The 23,670-nt window shown below is 44.3% G+C and overlaps 1 protein-coding gene and 1 pseudogene across 1 annotated transcript in view; one reads left to right on the forward strand and one right to left on the reverse strand.

Moving 5' to 3' along the window:
- Window positions 1-23,670, reverse strand: part of vps53 (VPS53 subunit of GARP complex) — a 293,849-nt gene that overhangs the window by 215,534 nt on the left and 54,645 nt on the right. The gene's annotated exons all lie outside the window — the stretch shown is intronic.
- On the forward strand, window positions 10,081-10,874 carry LOC144501895 (nucleoside diphosphate kinase-like; annotated as a pseudogene).

Below are 23,670 nucleotides of genomic sequence, written 5' to 3' on the forward strand. Positions count from 1 at the left end.
CCGTCGGTGGTACCTTGCAGTCGCGCCGCAATCTATGGGTCGGGAAAATCCGCCACAAGGGGTCAGCTTCTTTGGGACCGAAAGATCCTTACGGCGGAAGAGGCTAGAAAATTCCGCACCGGTACCAGAATTTTACTGCCTCGCCTGCCCGAGGCTTGTAAGATCCCGCCTGAGGCCAAGGGAGAATGCTGTTTGGCGAGCCTTGCGCCGCCCCGATTCCAGGGCGGGCGCGCCGGTAAAATCCCAGCCCCGGTCTCCAAGGACACCATTCGAGCGGAGTTCCTGAGGTAAACTTGGCTGTCAGGCAGCCTCTGACTTGGGCAAACACTCGACACAAGCCCAATAAATATGTGGGTAGGTTTCGGAATTGAAAAGTGAAATTTTTCCGTTCGGTTTGGTACAAACCCAGGACAGTTTCAAAATATAGTTTTGGTCATGAAATTCAGCGTCTGAGGGGTTAAAGTAATTGCCTCAATTTCCAATATCCTCTTGCTTGGTTGAATCTGCAGCAAATAAAAAGAAATCCCTTGGCTCGGTTTCAGATTTCTGTTATTAATTAGCTGTAATAATTTTTATTTATATTTGGCTGCAGTGGTCTAATTACTGACAGTCCCGGCTTCCGATAGCATCTGAATCCGAAAAGGTCACTGAGCAGAGTCCTTTCTAAAATGACCAAAGCTGAAACGGTGATCGGTGAAAAACGGATGCTGTTCCTTTCCAGTCTAAACACGCTCAACTGCCACTTCAGAATTGAGAGTTCCACTGGTTTTGGGGGGGGGGGAAGGGGAGAACTCCCTTCCTTTTACTGTTGCTTATTCATGGAACCCAAACGAATTAGAAATATCTCACAAAGCTACCCTTTACTGCAAAAATAACACGTCCGCCACCATAGTCAGTGGGGAAGAGTTTTAGAACTACTAAAAAAAGGTACCACCACCGCCCCCCAACCCAACAAAAAAAAAACACACAAACTGTATGAGGGGATCCAGTTATTATATATTACCAAGTATTTTAAGGGCACATCATTACATTTCACTGCTGCTCTTTGTGGCTGATTGGACTTGCCCATGGAAATATGTTGACAAAATTAACTCCTTTCCTATGGAACAGAAAGCCAATTATTATAGGATCGCAAGTGTGCCCAAAGTGCACATTTTGAACAGTGACCAGGAATGTCAACAGCTAAGGCCAGCTGGCGGTGGAATTCAGCAAATTCACAAGACCTCAAACCCAGATGGCTGTCACTCAAACAACAAGTAGTGCTGTTGTGTCTCGAATGCTAAAATCAGCGCAGCATTAGACATGTGCTGCTCGCTGACGGATTCCAGAGAAAATGGCAAGCTTGTGATCGGAATTCATATTCACAAAATGCAGGATTAGGCTGACTGGTTGATAAGAAACCAAACGTAAACTGGAAACCAGGTCTCACTCTGTTGACAGTGATTACACATAAACAGGCATCCATTCAAAGTTTAGAGTTTTATGGATAAAGGCAAGTTTTTATGCAAAAAAAATTATACTGTCGTATCTGCTGCTTTGTTTAATAATTTTTTTAAAAACTTTTCCAATGGGGGGGGTCGCGTAATGTGAGCGCGGGAGTGACTGCGTTTTCGGAGCTCTGGCGCTACTCATCTTTTATTCCTTTTTACTTTTAGTTTAGTTTATTTATCAGTGCCACAAGTAGGCTTACATTAACACTGCAATGAAGTTACTGTGAAAACCCCCTAGTCACCACACTTCAGCACTTGTTCGATTACACTGAGGGAGAATTTAGCATGATCGATGCACCTAACCAGCACGTCTTTCGGACCGTGGGAGGAAACCGGAGCACCCGGAGAAACCCCACACAGACACGGGGAGAATGTGCAGACTCCGCACAGGCAGTGACCCAAGTCTGGAATTGAACCCAGGTCCCTGGTGCTGTGAGGCAGCAGTGCCAACCACTGAGGCAGCAGTGCCACCGTGCCATCCCTTTACCCTGATGCACAACCCATAATTATTTGATCCGGATGTGTATAATCTGTGGCATGTTCCTGGAAGATCCTGGCTAAACTTTGAAGGCGGGGAGCTGAGTCAAGTCAAGAAAATCCTTATTTGATTGAGACGGTCAGATATGGCCAGGGTGAGGCCCAGTTCGCAGTGGTGGTTTCACTGGTGAGCAGCCCTACACTTCGGCGATGCCGTAGGCATTGAGATGATGGCTGCCACTGTGAGTGGTGTTGTGGACGGTGGTCTTGGTTCCCCGGCACAGATTTCTGGTGCTCACACTGATGAACTGTAAGATATCCTAAAGAGAATGGATGAAGCAGAGAAGAGAATCTTGTCAGTTGAGAGGGAGGTTTCCTCAGTGGGAGAACTCACCTTCAGTCCTTGGAAATCCTGCTGCATGGTGTGTCGAATATCCTGGTTGCATCTCGGGGAGATGGGGATGGAAAAGGAGTATCCGTGTGCCTGGTCTCCTGGGAGAGGCCAGTGTTGAATTCCCAGCCAAATTTGAGAACTGGCTGCCACATTTTCACTATCTCGATTTGAAGGCTGGGCGTTTCGAGTCACAGTGTATCTGGTCTTCAAGGCTTGGGGTCAGTCGAAGACACCGACCACTGGTCTTACGTTGTCTTGTCCTCGGTGTTCAGGGTGCAACGGGTTTTCACCACCAGCTGGGGCCTAGGTTTCTCTTTACTGGGGCTTCAGGACAATGACATGGCATTGGTGAAACTCTGGATGGATCCTGGATGTTGCTCAATGATCCTGTCATGGCTTTGGCCTTTTCAAGCTCCGTATTATCCTGCAGCTCATCATTAATTTTGAGCTTTGTTCCCTTGTGATTCCACACCTGATTTGGTATTTTGTCTTTTATCCTGACAAGGGCATATGATAAATCAGCACAGACATTTGTCGCCTGTTATCATGCGAAAATCAGGATTGTCCATTTTTTCTCTTTGCTGGCATTGTCCACCAGAGTGCTCTGACAGTTGAACGTGGGAGGCCTTAGATTAATGTGCATTACCATTTGTATGCTATCTTGGTTTTGATGTGTGGTACATGGGGAGGAGTGTGGTGGGTAAGGGGCTCTGCCCATCCTGCTTCTGGCCCTGTGCCAAATTCTAGTTCCTGGGTTTCAGTGTTTGCAATATGGAGATATTTCCTCGTTTGGGGATTGTTTGTAGGTCTCCTTTCCATTGGGGAGCAAGCTGACTTAATTGTGAGACATGAGGGTTGTGTGGTATTTACCTGATTTTATTTAATGTCCCGTAATCCTTGCATATAGACTGAGGGAGGACACTTATTGGTACCCTTCACTTCAATTATAGATAAGATGAGCAGCGCCACAGCAGGAAGGCAGGTAAATGGTTTTGTATAGAGATGGTTGGTATAGCCTTATAAGTATTCATTGTGGGTGGGAAAAACTCCTATTAGAACTATTGGTGTCACGCTTTTCTTTTGTACTTATGTTATTTTGAGAGTAAGGAATCCTTGCTTGTTTCCTATGAAGGTACAGACAGATCACGTATCCTGGAAAAGACTGGGTTCTTTGTTTTCAATTGTTGGCACCTCTGGTGTTGTGAAAGCATGTACTGGTGCAAGTCCAGGCGTGGTCAGCTAATCCTTGGCTATCTCGCCTCTCTGCGATTGGTTTTCTATATTTCGATTTGATTTATTATTGTCACATGTATTAGCACTGTTAGCATTGTTTCTCGCGCGCTATACAAAGCATACCGCACATAGAGAAGGAAAGGAGAGAGTGCAGAATGTAGTGTTATAGTCATAGCTAGGGTGTAGAGAAAGATCAACCTAGTGTGAGGTAGGTCCATTCAAAAGTCTGGTGGCAGCAGGGAAGAAGCTGTTCTTGAGTCAGTAGATACGTGACCTCAGACTTTTGTATCTTTTTCCCGACGGAAGAAGGTGGAAGAGAGAATGTCCAAGGTGCGCGGGGTCCTTAATTACACTGGCTGCTTTGCCAAGGCAGCGGGATGACAGGGTCAATGGATGGGAGGCTGGTTTGCGTGGTGCACTGAGCTTCATTCACGACCTTTTGTAGTTTCTTGGGCAGAGCAGGAGCCATACCAAGCTGTGATACAACCAGAAAGAATGCTTTCTATGGCTCATGAAATGCATGATAGGCAAATCATCCTGTTGTTAGGGTTTCTTTGATGGGAAATGGGTGGAATCCCATTGATGGCATGACCAAAAGACGTGCTGGTTAGGTGCATTGGCCATGCCAAATTCTCCCTCAGTGTACCCGAACAGGTTCCGGGGTGTGGCGACTAGGGGATTTTCACAGTAACTTCATTGCAGTGTTAATGTAAGCCTATTTGTGACACTAATAAATAAACTTATAAATTTAATTTGCTTTGTTCCAAGTATAAGAGTGATGTGATTACCCTTGGCTTGTCAGCCCTTATTCTAGTATTCTTGATCCTCATTTAGTTTGATTGAGAAGGCTAAGGCAGTAATAATTGTGTTTATCCGGGCCAAATGCAGGTTATGTTGGGCAGGACAGGGCGAACTCCCTCCCACCCACCCAAGATGTCTCCTTTTGAGGGCTTCTGGACTACTCTCTTTCTTGAGACTTGGTTACCTGGGGATGTAGTACCCTGTTGGTTGCGGGGCCCAAGTGTGTGTCTGAGTGCCTCAGTTCAGCGTTGTTAAGAGTCTTTCTTCGGTTGGAGATTAGGCTGGATGGAGGAGTAAGTCACCCTCCACCAAGTGGTCTCACATAGGGACTTCCAGACTGTCCTCCTTCTTGAGTCTTGGGCTCCCCAGTGAGGTGGACAGTATTCTGTTTATGAGGTTATGCTGCTTTGTTCCTGGTATCTCTTTTGTAAAAGTGTACACTGCTAGGCCACATCTGGCATCCATTGGCCAATCCTCGTGTTCTCACTCTCTGGAGTTTCCTTTCTTTATCTGGGTAGGTAAGGTACTGACCGAGGCTTTGATTTGTTATATTTAATTCCAGAGGGTTTCACTTATCTTGTTGAAAGGAGAATTGTAGCTCTCCCAGAGATATCCTGCTGATGGAGGTCTTAATGATTTTTCTTCTCCTTATCAGTAGGGTTTCCTTGGTGAAATGGTTTAAGCTTTTTCCGGTGATGGTGGGGCTGAACAGTGCCTCGAGAGGAGTGACGTCTGTTGTGTTGTGAGTCTTGTCGAGGTGTAAGAATCCTCAGCTTACTGGCTCCTGTATTTGAGAGTGTACACTGCTATGCCACATCAGCACAGTGGTTCGCACTGCTGCCTCAGAGCACCAGGGACCCGGGTTCAAATTCTGGCCTTGGGTGACTGTGTGGAGCTTGCACATTCTCCCCGTGTCTGCGTGGGTTTCCTCCAGGTGCTCCGGTTTCCTCCCACACTCCAAAGATGTGCGGGTTAGGTGGATTGGCCATGCTAAATTGCCCCTTAGTGTCCAAGATGTGTAGGTTAGGGGGATTAGTGGGGTGACTCTGCGGGGTTACCGGGATAGGGTGGGCCTAAGGTGCTCTGTTGGAGAGTTGGTGCAGACTTGATGGGCCGAATGGCCTCCTTCTGCACTGTCGGAATACTACACAATGTGCCGATGGCAGCATCCTTATTTTTCCCTTTTTCTGTGGTATCCTTTCAATGCTTGGAGGTTTTGGGATGTCGAGTTAGGTGCCGATTTAATTGTATTTTACCCCATAAGGGATCCCATATATTGTGCAGCTCTGTCTTTATCATCCTGTCCCATGTGCTCAGGGCTTTATCCATTTATCCAGGGGTGTCTCACTCTTTCATGTATCCTTTCATTACCTGTACAAAAGGTGACACTGACTACAATGATTACAATGACTGATAATCTGATGAATATCTGCTGGTCTTTTTTGTTATGTTTATGTGGAATAATGATCACCCCGTACTGTACTAGATTTTGGGGATTTGTTACATCTTGTGGTAAATTGTAAGATGGAAAATCTTCAATAAAAACTTTCATTAAAAAAAAAACCCTCATATGATCCCAAGTATTTCAAAAATAAATTTTCAAAATGGCACACTTCTAACAAAGCAGTTCGTCAAAAAGATTTGTGTACTCATTTTAACTATTGTCAGGAGTTCGTTGAAGACTGCCTGCTGAATTCCAGCCAGATAAAAGAAACTGCATTAACTGCAACGCCACATGGCTAGATGATAAATAGACGTTAATTCAATGAATGGCAAAGTCATTTCAACTTTGCAGATTCATCTATCGAGTTACAAAGAATGTACAGGGCAAAAACAGGCCACTTAGCTCAACTGGTCTCCATTATCGAACTGCATCAATAGAATAGAATCATAGAATCCCTACAGTGCAGAAGGAGGCCTTTCGGCCCATCGAGTCTGCACCGACCACAATCCCACCCAGGCCCTATTCCCGTAACCCCACATACTTACCCTGCTAATTCCCTAACACTAGGGTCAATTTAGCATGGCCAATCAACTGAATCCGCACAACTCTGGACCTTTAATATTATTCCTAAGGTTTTCCTAAAGCCCGCCTATCACACCACTCAAAAAGGGACACCGTGGGAGTTAGGACAACCTCATTATCCAAAGTAGCAGTAAGATCTGGTAGACGTAGCCATGGTCACCTCGGCTACTGGATGGGCTAAGTTATGAAATTTTATTTTAATTAAGCGATGTTAAATAAATGGTATGTTTTGCAAATCTAAACAGCTGGCAGGTGCGAATACTCATCTTCCTTTCACTTGATACAAGAATTACCATGTGGTTACGGTGACCGAACTGAAGCACCTTTTTGGAGTGGTTCAAATTAGGTCTGTTTAGCAGCTTCTTTTTGCGGTTAACAGTGATTAAAAATCATCTGCTTTTCTGCCATTTTCTAGAAGTATTTTGCGGGCTGGCATGGATCAAATTGGAGGACGGCCACAGCCTTTGAAGTGAAATAGGCAGACCAGGTAACTTCTGTACATTATGTAAAGTAACGGTAAAGTCACCATAGTCACAGAGGACCGTAGGCTGCTCTCCCTTTTGAGGGGGAGAGCTGACTGCCGGTGATTTAACCTGAGGATCACCACACCTCAGGTGAGGGGCAAGGTTGAGAAAGCATGAATACCCCCAGCCAGTACAGGAATTGAACCTGCGCTGTTGGTGTCGCTCTGCTGGTTAGATGCATTGGCCGTGCTAAATTCTCCCTCGGTGTACCCGAACAGGCGCCTGCGTGTGGCGACTGGGGGATTTTCACAGTAACTTCATTGCAGTGTTAATGTAAGCCTACTTGTGACACTAATAAATAAACTACAAACTGCATCACGAACCAACCATCCAGCCAACTGAGCTAAACTGACGCCCATATTAACCGACCCTCCTTACATGTTATGTAAGGATACTAACTACATCATATTTTGGCAAACTACCTACTAATTTTGCTAGATGACCAACCAGCAAAGTTTAAATGCTACTGTTCTCCTAGCCTTTAACTACGCAAAAAAATGTATTCAGTAGCTAAAGCCAAAGTCTATTATTGTGTTATTCTAGCTTCATCTTAAGTGGAGGAAGAGAACCACATGATGTATGGGATAAAATCTGAAACCAAATTAGAGATGGTTTCCTGTTCATTTCTTGACCCCACCCTGAATTTCTCTATATATCTGGGTCAGTGAAACCACAGTGGAAGCAAGGACCAACTATGAGAATAGTCTGAATCACAAAAGCCAAACTAGCAAGACTAAACGAAGAACTCACTGGTTACTACTGAGCTATCAGAACAGACCATCGCAGTCCAATAATGGGACACTGGCCCACAAGGGACAGTCAAATTTCTCAAAAGACACATGGGGACAATTTATTTTTATGTCCAGTCCACCTTCCAGAGTGTTGCACACAGGGAGTCAAAACCAAGTGGAATCTTCAGGTCAAGCAGAGTTAAGAGGCTGTGGTTTAATTGGACAGTTGGCGCACTGACTTAATCCATTGTAGGTTTTAAAATCAACCATAGAATCCCTATAGTGCAGAAGGAGGCCATTCAGCCTGCACCAACAACAATCCCACCCGGGCCCTATCCTTGTAATCCCGTATATTGACCCTGCTAATCCCCCTGACACTAATGGACAATTAAAGCATGGCCAATCCACCTAACCCGCACATCTTTGGAGTGTGGGAGGAAACCGGAGCACCCGGAGGAAACCAACGCAGACACGGGGAGGACGTGCAAACTCCACACAGATGGTGACCCAAGTTGGGAATTGAACCCGGGTCCCTGGTGCTGTGAGGCAGCAGTGCTAACCACTGTGCCACCGTGCCGCCCTCATAGGAGTTGGCAAGAGTTGGTTGGAACATTGAACTCCCTCTGCAGTGCAAGTTGGGGAACTTGGAGATGCAAAACCCAGGCATGAGAACTCTACCAAGTTTGGAGCTGGGGATGGGTTAGGGAATTGGGGAGGGGTTGTCACTCTTCTGTGTCTAGAGGAAATAAAGTTTTGTCGACAGAAAGTGGATGCAGCGGTAAGAAATACAATGTATTATAAATAGATAGATGCTGTATTCAACCATGAGTCTCTAATTCCCCCCACAACCATTTCCAGTTCATATTTGGACCACCATCATAGGGCAGCCTTGGTTGGAATCCAAAAAGAATGCACTCAATTTCACAGCCAAAGGATTCCTCGCATTCTTAAGTGCCAAGAGATTTTATGTCCAGCAGTCTTTATCATTCCCTCTATATTAGATAGCAAGCTGAATTACAATCACTGTACCACGGCCATGTAAGTGCCAACTTGTACCAGCAGGATTTTGTCTGATCCCCGTGGACAAGTGTCGATTTTGATCCCAGGCAGCAGTGGGGTTTGCACCAGTGAAAGTGTTGCATTTGGATTAGAAAAAAAGTGAGGATATCTGACGAGTGACAAGACACGGGAAAAGTGATCCAAAATCCTGCAGGCAGGTCTGAAATCTGGAAAAAAAAAGCAGCGTGGAATGATCCGCACAAGTAAATGAGATAAGAGGTTTGCAAACGAAAACAAATTCTCACAGACCCAATCCACGGCAACAAGAATCGAGACACGCAGACTGCAGAGGCACAGAAAATAAAACTGCTCATCCCCCGAAGCGAGTTTGCAGCCTCCACAGGTGCAGAAAAAATGCTGAGTAAGAATGATAGTGCGAAAAAATACTTATTCAGAACCCACATCAAAGCAACCAACGGAACAGAATACAGGATGCATAGTTACGATTGAAAATAGGTTGCATTGTTATCTGCTTATAGATTATGCTCTTGTATTTTGAAGAATTTAAAAGTTAACCACATTAATCACATGCTGTATTTGATGTGTGTAGCTTTTGTTTTGAACAGAATGGCAGCCTTTGACTGTCAACAAATTACTCCTTACACCCACCACCTATTACACCCGAGGAAAATGGTGGTCAAATGAGCTACTAACCACCTGTGGTTGACTGGGAACTTAGATGTGACTAGCTGCGTTCCTGACTTTTACATTATAAAATGAGTTGTTGGGCTTGTTATCTCCGTACTCACATTCCCATGCTTTGTTTCAATGCAGGAACAATCGGGGATCTTTTTGTACATTTGTCCGTTTCGTGGTTTGTTTATTAGTGTCACAAGTAGGCTTACATTAACACTGCAGTGAAGTTACTGTGAAAAGACAGAAAGCAGAGCGCAAGTGTGTTTACTTGGTTGTTACACGTGCTTTACTTCCTCAGTTTCTGCTTATTGGTCAGCCTATTTAAATAGAGTGTGACACGAGTGAAAACACCATATTTCAGTATCATGGAAACCCACACCATGACACAGAGAGAGGAGCCATCATCCTGGTCAGCCAGACAATCAGAATACTCATTCTAGGCTATCAGAAGAAAGTGCAACCAATAACGAGCAACTCCACTGGAGTAGATTTCCCATTTCCATTGAAACGATCATGGTTATGTTCCTCAAGCTGCTCTCCCACACCTACTTACCTGAGCAAGCAAAAACAGGTCCAAGCTTAATGCTTCATCTAAAACGTTGCACCATCTACTGTGCTGCATTGTCTCAGTAATGCATTGATGTGACAGATAAGATAACATGCTGATCCATGACCTTCTGACTCAGCAAGGCCCTGTCTGAAGCGAAACATGTCTGGGAACGAGGAACGAACCTCCATTGCTGTGAAGCCAAACATCAAACATTTTGAACAGAAAGGATTTAAGCTGGTCGCCACAAACTTCCTTCAGGCTCCCATGGATCTGCTTGAAAAGCATTACTGTCAACTTTCAGATAAGCCTTTCTATCCCAAGCTGATCAAGTAAATGAGTTCTGACCCTATTGTTGCAATGGTGTGGGAAGGTCGGAGTGTGGTGAAAACTGTTGAGCGGTGCTCGGTGAGACCAATCCTGCTGACTCCAAACCTGGAAAAATTTGTGGCGATTTGTTTTTTATTCATTCGTGGGACATGGGCGTCGCTGGCTGGCCAGCATTTATTGCCCATCCCTAATTGCCATTGGAGGTCAGTTGAGAGTCAACCACATTGCTGTGGTTCTGGAGTCACATGCAGGCCAGACAAGGTAAGGATGGCAGATTTCCATCCCTAAAGGACATTAGTGAACTAGATGGGTTTTTCTGACAATCGACAATGGTTTCATGGTCATCAGTAGGTTCTTAATTCCAGATATTTTTTATTGAATTTAAATTCCACCATCTCTTGTGGCAGGATTCGAACCCAGGTCCCCAGAACATTAGGTGAGTTTCTGGATTAAAAGTTTAACGATAATACCACTCGGCCATCACCTCCCCTGATTTCTGTGTTCAGACTGGCAGGAATAGCATCCATGGCAGTGACTCTGTAGCAAGTACACAGAAGATGATTAACCTTGGGTTCAAACCTGGGGCACTGGTGGATTATCAGAACTGTGCCCAGGACTGGATCTAGGAGTAAATCCTTCCACAATTACATGGCTGGAGCCTGAATCATTCCAAATTGTCATCAGAAGTTTTAATGTTACTGGTTTCACATAAGCTCTTAGTCTAATGTTGGAGCAAATAACCATGAGACTTCTATGACTCTATAGAGTCATATAGACAAGTATAGACAAGTAAGGCCACACTTGGAATACTGTGTGCAATTCTGGTCACCCTTTTATAGAAAGGATATTATTAAACTAGAAAGAGTGCAGAAAAGATTTACTAGGATGCTACCGGGACTTGATAGTTTGAGTTATAAGGAGAGGCTGGATAGACTGGGACTTTTTTCTCTGGAGCGTAGGAGGCTGAGGGGTGATCTTATAGAGGTCTATAAAATAATGAGGGGCAGAGATCAGCTAGATAGTCAATATCTTTTCCCAAAAGTAGGGGAGTCTAAAACTAGAGGGCATAGGTTTAAGGTGAGAGGGGGGAGATACAAAAGTGTCCAGAGGGGCAGATTTTTCACACAGAGGGTGGTGAGTGTCTGGAACAAGCTGCCAGAGGTAGTAGTAGAGGCGGGTACAATTTTGTCATTTAAAAAGCATTTAGATAGTTACATGGATAAAATGGGTATAGAGGGACATGGGCCAAATGTGGGCAATTGGGATTAGCTTCGGGGTTTAAAAAGGGCGGCATGGACAAGTTGGGCCGAAGGGCCTGTTTCCATGCTGTAAACCTCTACCTCTATGACTTTTCACTGTCCTGGGCTAGCTTCAATCCTGCTTTAGAAGCTGCCAAATGCCCTTTTTAAAAATTATTTTATGGGATGTGGGCATGCTGGCTAAACCAGCATTTATTGACCATCCCTAGCTGCCCTTGAAAAGTTGGTGGTGAGCTGCCTTCTTGAAATGCTGCAGTCCCTGAGGGGTAGGTACACCCACCGTGCTGTCAGGGAGGGAGTTCCAGGACTTTGACCCAGCGACAGTGAAGGCATGGCGATGTATTTCCCAGTCAGAAAGGGTGTGACTTGGAGGGACAAACTTGCTTCTCATGGCTACTGCCTCTGCTCCCCTTGTCCTTCAGAATTCCTAAACTATCATTCACTGCATCGGGTAGGACCAGATCTTCAAGCTCCAGCTTTCAATCCATTCCTTTTTGCCTTACAGCTGTTACCAAGGCTAAATCTTGGCAGGCTTATATCAATGCTCCTCCTCAGCCCTCTGATTCTACTGGACAAATTCTCCACACATCACTAGTGACAACTCAGCCCCTCAAGTTCCTGGATCTATACCCTCTCCAAACGACTTAAAAATGGACATTTTTGATTTGATTTATCATTGTCACATGTATTAACATAGTGAAAAGTATTGTTTCTTGCGCGCTATACAGACAAAACATACCGTCCATAGAGAAGGAAACGAGAGAGTGCAGAATGTAGTGTTACAATCATAGCTAGGGTTTAGAGAAAAATCAACTTAACGCAAGGCAAGTCCAATCAAAAGTGCGGACTGCTACAGTGTGTTGATTTGCCTCTAATATAAAACATTGCTTCTACATTTTTAAAAGTTTTATAAATAGTGCAAGCTTTAAATATTCCAATAGGTTAGAATGCTGTAGATCCAAGGTACTGTGCACAATCCCCAGTGTTACCACTGCCCTCTCTCCTCCTTGACGTGAAGCAGCTGTTACTTTAATAGTGTCCATCAAGACGTATTGTATACGGTGCAAGTTACTCATGCACCATACGGTTATTTAATCTCTCATACAAAGAAGGGACTGTTTTGATCTTATCATTGTTTCTCATTTCCCTGTCAATGAAGATCAGCTTATGTTTTAAGAATTATATGTGTTTCACTAAAATGGGACAACAACAACACAAATTGCCAATATATCTGACTATTTCCTGCTCATTATCTTTTCCCTCTCACTGATTTTACTCTCCCTTTCTAAAGGAGGATGTTGATTGCAAAAGGATGGTTCGACTGGTGCAGGGCATCTTGTAATTCATCCGGGGACCCCCAACAGACTCTCCATTCATGAGGAGACACAATGTGGCCAAACCTGTTCCTGCGTTGGTTTGATGAGCACCTACCCAGAAGGGACTGTTGACTAACCACGAGGGGGGAGGAGGAGGAGGAAAAATATCGGCCAGTCTTTCCCTCCTTAACCCAGGGGCAGTGAGATCAAACTAACATCCCCGACACCATCCCGCTGCAGAGCCCATTACCCGGCACAGATTGTAAGTCAAACCCAAAGATGTCTTGGTTTGCATGACCAAGCTTATTCACTTGAAAAGCTGTTTGAGCCACTGGGGAAGACTTTTTATGGCGCACTATTTCAAATGTACTCTACTACTGCGAACTGCATCCACTGTAGTCACAGGAAGGGTCATTTTTACCGAACCTACCTGGAGGGAAAATGACAGGATTGGTTAGCTTGTCCATCTTACACCTCATCCCCAATAACACAAATCATGCATTTGTTCTTTTTTTCCCCCCAATAACGCAAGATTCCCTGTACAATAAGTTGCTTTACTTTCAAGTTATCTGTACGAATTTCACAAAGTTAAAAAAAAACTAAGTTTCAAGGAGGGGGGGGGGACTTATTTGACACCAAGTTGGTCAAAAAATAACAAGCCTGATCTTTAATTGGAGCTGGGGAAGGAATGCTCCTTTCACTGTGTGGAAAACTACTTAGTGAGCACCACAGCACCAGTGACCCAGTCTGCTCAGTGTGCACAGGAAATGCATTCCACTGAGTGGGATTTTCCACATTCTCAAGGTAAAAGGAGCGAGACAGCCACAAGCCATAACCACCACCTAAGAATGTCTGACCACCACGCTCCCACTTCTGACTGCAGCACGAAAATAAAGCAATCCTTTCTGCTCTTAATGTGCAGCTGGGTATTAAGAAACATGCAGACAACCAATTTTTTTTTCTGGAACTATTCACAAGATGAGATATATTTGTTCTTACTCCCTGTAATATAAGATCCCTCGGTACAAACCTCTTGACCTTCTGGTTTTCAAAAGCATTCAATTTCTTGCATTCCTGCATGCCACATACTCTTCACTATGTTGTTTGGAATCTACTTCCAATTTTAAATGGCTGGGCACTACAAACAGCCAGCCATTATAAACACCACATTTTCCAGGGAAAGAATGATACCTGGAGACAAAGAATCTTTTTTTTTGCAGGTCCGAATATGGAACATTCCTTCCAACCAAAATCCAATTTCAATTCCACTTCCCAACAGATGTCTCCAAGCTACCACTCTTACCATTTCCTACACTGTCACAGCTATGATTTAGATGGACAACAAGTATAAAGCATAGCCAGGCACCAGGTCTTTGATGGAAAAGGTGTCAGCCTTGAGAATGGACCGCTAGCCATGAAGCAACTGACCCGAACGCCACTCAGACCCACTTCTCTCTTTCCCCTCCCTCCCTCCATGGCTCCTCCTCCTTTCCGAAAAAGCAAGCAAATGAAGTTGACATAATCGACTCCAACAGGCAGCCTCCTCACAAACTGCGTGAGATTTCAAAGAAATATAAATCAAAGGAAATTTCAGTAACCTTGTACTACAAAAACAGACCCACTCCCTGTTATCCCAATTTATGAATTGGAACCTGCACCGAAAATAAAAGCCAACATGCAGCCGTCAAGAGTATCAGATTCAGAAGACACATCGCAACTGCGTTTGCATTGGTTACTTGCAACTTTGTTGAAACTAAAGTCAAATTTGTATATTTGCTTTGTGAGCTGATAGGAAGAATTAAAAACCTTCACTTAAAAAAAACTATACAGATCAAATTATTTGAAATTCAGATATAATAAGTTACCAAAACACATTTGGTTTTAGTTAATTGTGAAATTTAGAAAACTGATGAAGAATGGACACAGCTTCTTGAGAAGTAAAAACCTGTATACACTGTGGAGACTCAGCAAACTTTGATTCCAGAGTTACTTAGGTTTAGATGCAAATTGAGACTGATTCTTCTGACATTAAGCTGCACCTTTGAGTTGCGACTGTTGGAAGTCACCTCCACACCGTGGTACCCAATGATGATCCAGTTTGACCAATCGCTGCTCTGTACTGTTCAATATATTTAATAAAGATCTTGAGTTTTTGTTTGTGCTCAAAGAGGACTTTGTGCACCATGTGTGCCTCACCTGCACTCAGGTTCAGGCTGGTCAGAAATCAAATGCAGGGTAAAGCATCCCGTAATTCCATCACACGACTGAAACTTAAATTCAGAAAACGATAGCATCCTGCGTCACTGATACTTCTAGTCATCTGCGACTTCTTTGAATGACACTGTCAATATGCTCCAAATTGCGCAGAATTGGGGCGGCATGGTGGCACAATGGTTAGCACTGCTACCTCACAACACTAGGGAGCTGGGTTCGATTCTCAGCTTGGGTCAGTGTGTGTGGAGTTTGCGTGGGTTTCCTCCAGGTGCTCCGGTTTCCTCCCACAGGCTAAAGGTATGCAGGTTAGGTTCATTGGCCATGTTAAATTGCCACTTGGTGTCAGGGGACTAGCAGGGTAAATACGTGGGGTAATGGGGATAGGGGCTGGGTAGGATTGTGGTCGGTGCAGTCTCGGTGGGCCGAATGGTCTCCTTCTGTAGGGATTCTATGAGCACTTTTGTGTTGTGCACTTGTACCTATCAAAGTTCAGCTAAAGTCATATCATAACGCATCTTGCAAAAAAAGGAGACTTTCACCCCAGCAATTTAGTTGAATTGAATTATCGTCCCAGCGATGAAGCCAGTGTTTCAACTTGCTTTACTACTCTGTGCCTTGATTTTATGGGCAATAAGGGCCATCAATGAGTTGGAATGATGTGATCGCAATGACATTTATTCTGCATGTGGATCTTGTAAGTTCGAGGCCTGCTGTAAACAGGACCTTTATCTCAATGACATCAAGAAGGGCATTTCCTGCAATCATACCAGACTCCCCCTCCAAAAATTAGTAAAATTCCCTTCTTGATGGGCAGGAGGATGTTGGAGAAAATTGGTTATCTTCATTCTTCAAAGTGAAGATTTAGATAGAAAATTCAAAGACTGGAAATCCAGATGATGTTTTCTAATTTTAACTGTCATGGAATCTACATTCAGATCAAGATTCTGGTGTATTGTAAATAATTTAGATGGACCACATTTTTGCACCTATCTCAAAATATTCACACCACCATATTTTAAATGTCTTGTATAAAGAGTGCTTTTTCATCCCTCCCTCCTCCTTTGTGATCTCCTTATATTGGAGACACACCACAATAACAGAAGGATGCGGGAGCTTTGGAGAGAGTGAAAAGGCGGTTCACCAGGATGTTGCGTGGTCTCGAGGGTATTGGCTATGAGGAGAGGTTGAATAAACTGAGATTGTTTTCACTGGAGAGACGGAGGTCGAGGGGAGACCTGATAGAGGTCTACAGAATTATGAGAGGCATAGACAGGGTGGTTAGTCAGATGCTTTTTCCTAGGGTGGAGTGTCAATTACAGGGGGCCCAGATTCAAGGTGAGGAGGGGTAAGTTTAAGGGAGGTGTGCGTGGGGAAGTTTTTCACGCAGAGTGGTGGGTGCCTGGAACATGCTACCAGAGGTGGTGGTGGAAGCAGGCACATGAGCAACATTTAAGAGGCATCTAGATGGGTACTTGAATAGGGAGGGAATAGGGAGGGTATGGACTGAGTAAGGGCAGAAGGTTTTTTTTTAAAGTTTAGTTAGGGCATCATGATTGGCATGGGCTTAGAGGGCGGAAGGGCCTGTTCCTGAGCTGTACTTTGTTCCTGTTCTTCTTTGAACCTCTGTCAGTCAACAGGTACAACTAAAGGATTCTCCTGAGATTTTCTCTAATTATCCATGAGCAAAACACCAGGCACTGTGATAGTCCATGAGCAGAGTAATACTTTTAAAAAGCAACTACATTTTATAATGAAGTATTATGAAAATTAGAGAATACTTCAACAATGGTCAATTCAATTCCACTGCTTCTAAAAATGCTCCATGTTAACCAGACACATCTGTGAGGCTCTGGTGTTTACAAGAATCATTAGCGAAAAGTAACAGGGTGCTAAAAGATGTGTTGAAAGAAATGCATCCACCTTGTCAGCATTGAATTTATTTAAGTAACTTGCCATTATCTTACTCCTGTTATACCATTGGTAATTTAATTCAACGATTTTTTCTATTTCCAAATGAAGCCAGGTGCTTTGTTAAAAAATTATTTTCCAGATTTGTGGCTCATCACAACCTTACAATTCATTAAGTTTTAATCCTTGTATACGGCCTTTAAAAGCAGCATCTGGCTTTCATGAGAAAGCACAAATTAAATGCTAGGGTTACATGCAGTAGGTGGTCTTTGGACAATACACTACAGACATGCTCTTGTACATGTTTCAGGACACCGGATATTCCTCTTGTTGGATACATAATTCAATCATTTGGCCAAGATAAAAATATATCAAACTTTTAATGATAATCTTACCTGATTGTTTGGTTTGCTGGGTCGCTGCCCAGTGTAGAACCATGCTATACAGTACAGGAAGTCTCAGGTTAAAATGTCAGTACATGTCCAGTAAGCTGGTGTCAGTTGGCATTACAATACAATTATCCCTAGGAATTGGTCATGGGGAGGGGGTGGGGCATCACTATCCACTGAGTACAACTATAAGCACAAGTATGCAGACGTAGGATAGTGATAAGTACACTATGAATGGCAGGACCCTGGAAAGTATTGAAGGTTTGATTTTGATTTGATTTATTATTGTCACATGTATTAACATACAAGGAAAAGTATTGTTTCTTGCCCGCTATATAGACAAAACATACCGTTCATAGAGAAGTAAACGAGAGTGTGCAGAATGTAGCGTTACAGTCATAGCTAGGGTGTAGAGAAAGATCAACTTAATGCAAGGTAGGTCCATTCAAAGGTCTGACAGCAGCAGGGAAGAAGCTGTTCTTGAGTCGGTTGGTACGCGACCTCAGACTTTTGTATCTTTTTCCCCGAAGGAAGAAGGTGGAAGAGAGAATGTCCGGGGTGGGGGGGGGGGGGTCCTTAATTATGCTGGCTGCTTTGCCAAAGCAGCGGAAAGTGTAGACAGAGTCAATGGACGGGGGGCTGGTCTGCGTGATGGATTGGGCTACATTCACGACGTTTTGTAGTTCCTTGTGGTCTTGGGCAGAGGAGGAGCCATACCAAGCTGTGATACAACCAGAAAGATCAGAGGGACCTTGGAGTACACTGCCATAGATCCCTGAAGGTGGCAAGACAGGTTGATAATGTGGTTAAGGAGGCATATGGGATATTTGCCTTTATTGGCCGAGGTATAGAATACAAGAGCAGGGAGGTCATGCTGGAACTATACAAAACGCTGGTTAGGCCACAACTGGAGTACTGCGTGCAGTTCTGGTCACCACATTATAGGAAGGATGTGATTGCACTGGAGAGGGTACAGAGGAGATTTACCAGCTTGCGGCCTCGGATGGAGGATCTGAGCTATGAGGAAAGATGGGACAGGCTGGGGCTGTTTTCCTTGGAGCAGTGAAGATTGAGAGGAGACCTGATGGAGGTGGATAAGATTATGAGGGGCATAGGTGGGTGGATAGGCAGGCACTTTCTCCATTAGTAGAGGGATCAATGACCAGGGGGCAGAGATTTAAGGTCAGAGGCAGAAGCCTAAGGGAGGAGCTGAGGAGAAACTTTTTCACCCAGAGGGTGCTGGGAGTCTGAAACCCACTGCCCGTGAGGGTGGTTGAGTCAGAAACTTTTGTAACACTGAAGAAGTATTTAAATGTTCCTTGTGCTGCCATAACCTCCAGGGCTAAGTGCTAAGCGCTGGAAAATGGGGTTAGTGTCGTCAGAATTTTATTGACCAGTGTGGACATGATGGGCTGAAGGGCCTCTTTCTGTGCTGTAAACACAAAATAACAATTCCATTTCTACAAAGTCTCATCAAAAGTGAAATCCATACATTTGGGTCCACGATGAAATCAGCTATGAATCTACGAAACTAAACCATAGCTATGAAGTGTCAGCTATGATTGAGTGGATTACCTTTGGATTGCCTTTGAATCAGAATGGTTGAGAATTCAAGTGCCATTTTAGAGACTTGGACACTAATTCTAAGGCTAACACTCCAATATCACACAGGCATTTTTGAATGAAATGCTAAAACGAGAGCCCATCTACCCACTTGGGTGTACAGCCAAGATCCCACAGCATTATTTCAAAGAGATTTATCCCAGGTGTCCTGACCATTGTTTAACCTTCAACCAACACCACAAACAGCTTATGTAGCTATTAACACCATGGTGTTTGTGGGAACTTGATTTGTGCAATTTGGCTGCTGTGTTTCCTACATTACCACAATAACTACACTTCAAAAGTACTCCGTTGGTTGGAAAGCACTTTTAGACATCTTGAGTTAGAATCATAGAATCCCTACAGTGCAGGAGGAGGCCAATCAGCCCTTCGAGTCTGCACCGACCACAATCCTACCCTATTCCTGTAACCCCAAATATTTACCCTACCAATCCCTCCTGACACTAGGGTCAATTTAGCATGGCCAATCAACCTAACCTGCCCATCTTTGGACTGTGGGAAGAAACCGGAGCACCCGGAGAAAACCCACGCAGACACAGGAAGAGTGGGCAAACTCCACACAGACAGTCACCCGAGGCCAGAATTGAACCCGGGTCCCTGGTGCTGTGAGGCAGCAGTGCTAATCACTGTGCCACTGTTTGTGAAAGGCACTACATAAATGCAAGCCAGTCTCTCTGATACTGAAGATTGTTAGTCATATATTTGTGGGTGTAATACTAGGGTCAAGCACATAAAAGGTTTATGTGAAACTGAGTACAGTACTGCCCACACAGTGATGTAAGAGAGCACATGACCTGCACCCAGGATCTGTCTAGTGTTGGACAGAGCTGTGTGTAGCAGCAAGCATGGAGACAGCTCTAATCTCTTTCCCCCTCTTTTATCCCCTCTGTCCTTACTTTTTCTCCCCCTTTTTCTCAATTTTACCTCTCTCCCAACCATCCCCCTCTCCCCCCACTTCTTTATCTGTCACAGCTTACCCTCGGATTTCAGCTTCTCTGCCGTTTGGCCTTTCACACCTTCTACTCACTCTCCATGGGCTGCCATTAGCAGCCTTTCCCCTGGTTTCTGTGGCTATGACTCATCTTTCATTCCCTCATCCTGCAGTATCAATATCTCCCACTTTCTATGCCTTTTAGCTTTGACAAAGAGTCATCTGGACTCGAAACATCAGCTCTTTTCTCTCCTTACAGAGGCTGCCAGACCTGCTGAGATTTTCCAGCGTTTTGGTCTTTTGGTTTCTAATCGTATACCCTTTACCGTATATTTGCAAATAGATCTAAGATTCGATAAACACTTACATTTAACTTATAAGTGATTACAAACACTTCTCCAACCCTCCCGAATTGTAGCCAACATTCTATAACATGGTGGCAGCTTGTGGAATTTGAGGAGCTCCTCCCCCAAAACCAGCCGGTGCAGGAAATCCCTGTGTCTCCAGTGAACAGTGACTCCATTTTGAAATTCGCAAAGCTCTTACAGCAGAACCCATACTTTTAAAAATGTAACCATGGATCACAATTCCACACTGCTAAATCACAGAATCCTACAGGACAGGGAAAGCCCTTTGGTCCATCGAATCTGCACCGATGCATGAAAGGCCCTGACCAGCCCACCTAACCCCACTTGCCAGCACTTGGCCCATAGCATTGAATGTTATGATGTGCCAAGTACTCATCCAGGTACTTTTTAATGGATGAGGGGCATCCCGCCTCCACCACCCTCCCAGGCAGTGCATTCCAGACCGTTGCCACCCTCTGAGTAAAAAGATTTTTCCTCAAATCCCCCCCTAAAGCTCCCACCCCTCACTTTTAACTTGTCTCCCCTCATAACTGACCCTTCAACGAAGGGGAACAGCTGCTCCCTATCCATCATAAATCGATTCAGACTAATCCAAGGCCCAGATCAATCACATAATTGAAGGCTTTGGAGGAAAAGATTCCTGAGATACAGCATCGCTTTAGATTCAGACAATGTCTGAGGCAGAACGGGTTAACACACTGCTTTACTCAGTAGGCCCGATTGCAGACAATGTTCTTGCAAGACAGAGCATCAATGAATCTTCCGCTAAATTTGAAGTAGTACTAAAAGGACATTTTTTAAAATCTAAGAAGTAATAAAATACTTGAAAGGGCTAAATTTAATAAGTAAGAAACGCGAGAACCCATTGATTCGCTCAATGATCTATACAGGATGGCAGATGGTTGCAAATATGGAGATTTAAAATCTGATCTCATCAGAGACAGAATAGCGGAGTAGCGGAGCGGACGTGCACTCTCTGGCCTCATGCAAAGAGGGGACGATCTAACCATGGAAAAGGCAATCCAGATGGTTAGACGGTCAGATCTCGGTGAGCAGCATAAAGACATTTTAAGGGGAGAAGATGAATCGTGGTACAGAGGCGAACCTACAGTTCACCTAGTTAAGCAACAAAAACGCAGGGACACTCCATGCCAGGGAAAGCAATACTCAAGCTGACGACCGGAACAACCATGCCCATGCTGTGGAGCAGTGCCCCCACAGGCGAGATCAATGTCCTGCAATTTCAGCCCAATGCTTTCAGTATGGCACAGAAGCCCCAAAGATTATCCACGAGGTGGAAACTACAAGCTCAGAAGAGACACGGTTTCTCATTTTGGAATGTGGATATTTCACCAACACCATTTAACAAATTTTGAATGAGACACAGGAGCCAACATAATAGTCTTGATAGACAAAGAACAGTAACTAAAAGACTTCTGACTTTGAACAGCACACAATATGCCCAGAGTAATCCAATATCTGGAATCACTAAGGTATGGTAGAAAAGCTGACATACATCATCTGTAACTAGTCTTTCTCTCTCTTGAGCAAAGATGCCTGCTTGGCCCTGATTCTCCTCAAAACAGTAGAAAATGTCAAGGCAATCACTGTCACCAATCATACAGAGCTGCACGTTTCTGAGTACTCAAACAAAGAAGAGTATCCTGACTCTGACTTCAGCTCTGAACGGTCTCCTCCCTTTATGGAGCAAGTCTGTCCATTCTCGTTGTAGGTGCTGGAAAACCTTCAATGGCCAGCCAATCATCCAGGAGGTAACCATGACTGCTCCACTGTAGGTTGTAAAAGGGAGCGACCAGCAGTCCAATGAGCCTCAACCTTTAGTCCTGACGAAGGTTTACACTGCAACTACCGAACACAACTGAAACACCAAACCAGCACGCAAAGCACAAAAACTGCTGGAACCCATCTGGTTCGCTAATGTCCTTTAGGGAAGGGAATCTGCTGTCCTTACCTGGTCTGGCCTGGCCTACCATGAGAGCCACAGCTATGTGGTTGACTCTCAACTGCCCTTGGGCAACTAGGGATGGGCAATAAATGCTGGCCAGCCAGCAACACCCATGTCCCACGAATGAATAAAACAAACCTGGTAACAGCCGTCTATTGCCGACAACGAAACGCAGATGTCAGCGTACCACTAAATCTCAATCTAGTCATAGGAATGCTCATCCTCCACCACAGAGGACATTGCCACAACCCCACACAATGACCAAAGATGCAAAGGAAATGACAAGCAGGCAAGCACAATGTTCGTCCACCCTGCAAGAAACAAGTTAGGGTAGAAACCACTGACCAGCCACCACAACCACACCAACCAAGTGCGGTACAACACAAAAGAATGGAAGGAGGGGATGAAAACATATCCAGATGCCAGAACAACCTCCAAACATACAGGAAGAACCAGCAGTGATAGAACCTACCATTCATCTGACAGTAGTGTGAACATGATACGGAAGGGTTATAAGGCCTCCACACCATGTAAATCTTTGAATTCAAGGACTTGAGGGGGGAACGATGTTCAAGTGATAATGTAGTAATGACAATGTATTTGTATGATAGCAATAACAAATGTAAGACATAAAGTAAATTATAATCACTTACAATCACTTGTATAAAGACTTGTAGTTTCAGGGTCTGGCATGTTTGGGGCTAATGTGGGACTGAGTAAAGTACAGCCACACAGTAATATAAGAGAGCACACTATCCATACTCAGTGTCATTTTAGTGTTGGACAGAGATGTGTGAATAACATGGAGACGGTTCCCTTTACTATATATAGTCATAGAGGTTTACAGCATGGAAACAGGCCCTTCAGCCCAACTTGTCCATGCCGCCCCTTTTTTTTTTAAACCCCCTAAGCTAGTCCCAATTGCCCGCGTTTGGCCCATACCCCTCTATATCCATCTTACTCAGGTAACTGTCTAAACGCTTTTTAAAAAAGACAAAATTGTACCCGCCTCTACTGCTACCTCTGGCACGGATTTGATGGTTTGAGTTATAAGGAGAGGCTGGATAGACTGGGACTTTTTTCTCTGGAGCGTAGGAGGCTTAGGGGTGATCTTATAGAGGTCTATAAAATAATGAGGGGCATAGATCAGCTAGATAGTCAATATCTTTTCTCAAAGGTAGGGGAGTCTAAAACTAGAGGGCATAGGTTTGAGGTGAAAGATACAAAAGAGTCCAGAGGGGCAATTTTTTCACACAGATTGTTCCATCTGTATATAGTTCTAAGACTCAACAAAGTCTTCCAGTTAATCGACATACAACAATGAAGACTTCTTCAGACCTACGGAACTGTAATCAACACCCTACAACAGTTGACATTGAGAGGGCGAGTGTGCCATTCGTTTCAAGACTTCCAGCATGCAGTTTTACAGTTTCACTGAGTGAGGCATT

The sequence above is a fragment of the Mustelus asterias genome, chromosome 12, assembly GCF_964213995.1.
Source record: "Mustelus asterias chromosome 12, sMusAst1.hap1.1, whole genome shotgun sequence".
NCBI classification, from domain to species: domain Eukaryota; kingdom Metazoa; phylum Chordata; class Chondrichthyes; order Carcharhiniformes; family Triakidae; genus Mustelus; species Mustelus asterias.